This window comes from Pteropus medius, unplaced genomic scaffold, assembly GCF_902729225.1.
Source record: "Pteropus medius unplaced genomic scaffold, Ma_sr-lr_union100, whole genome shotgun sequence".
Classification (NCBI taxonomy): Eukaryota; Metazoa; Chordata; class Mammalia; order Chiroptera; family Pteropodidae; genus Pteropus; species Pteropus medius.
The window spans coordinates 19,253,274-19,254,162 of NW_024349801.1; the positions used below are offsets into that span (position 1 = coordinate 19,253,274).

The window sequence follows — 889 nt, forward strand, 5'->3', positions numbered from 1 at the left end:
CATGATAAAAATACCTGACCATTATCTACCATATAATTCATAAGGCAAAAAGTAACTAACTAACTAACTAAATAAAACAAAAACAAAATTGCTACTGCTGTGGAAATTTCTAAACTATGTAAAACAATGTGTTACTTATTTTTATTAATGTTAAAATTTTTAATTAGAATGTTTTTGTGTCAAATCAAAATAGAGGGAAAAAGGTGAAGGTGAATGAGAGGTTCCAATTTCCAGATATAAAACAAATAAGTCATGGGTATGCAATGTACAGCATAGGGAATATAGTTAATAATATTGTGATTGCATTGTATGGTGTCAGATGATTTATCATGGCGATCACTTCTTTAGTTATATAAATGTTGAATAACTCTGGTATAAACTTGAAATGAGTACAGTATTGTATGCTAGCAATATTTTAATAAAAATCTTGTCTACGGCCATGCTACCCTGAATAAGCCTGATCCCATCTGATCTCGGAAGCTAAGCAGGGTTGGGCCTGGTTAATACTTGGATGGGAGACCACCTACGAAGACCAGGTGCTGTAGGCATGAAAAATAAAAACTAAGGATTTGTAAGTTGACAAGGTCTTTGCAATCTGTGAGGTCAACCAAGGGTTGCCTCGACTAAAAAAAGAATAAAAAACTAAAAAAATCTTGTAAAAAGAATGTTTTTATATTAAGTAATGATACTCTGTACCCAATTTTTTATTGGTATTGCTAGGACTCTTTCATATCTTCTTTGTATTCCCAAGAACCTAATAGGCTTTCAAATCTTTTTTTTTTTTTGCAATTATTTTTATTGTTATGTTTTTAGTAAGTAAATGTTTTCAAAGCACATTTTGGTCACATTTTCGTGACCCATCTAGGTTGATATTTCCCACAGACTGGAA

General features: G+C 31.5%; 1 non-coding gene across 1 annotated transcript; it reads left to right on the forward strand.

Moving 5' to 3' along the window:
• The first annotated feature begins 429 nt into the window (after positions 1-429).
• LOC120581005 (5S ribosomal RNA) lies at positions 430-548 on the forward strand. The gene has a single exon (XR_005647135.1). It is a non-coding gene; the product is annotated as a 5S ribosomal RNA (ribosomal RNA).
• Positions 549-889: the final 341 nt, after the last annotated feature.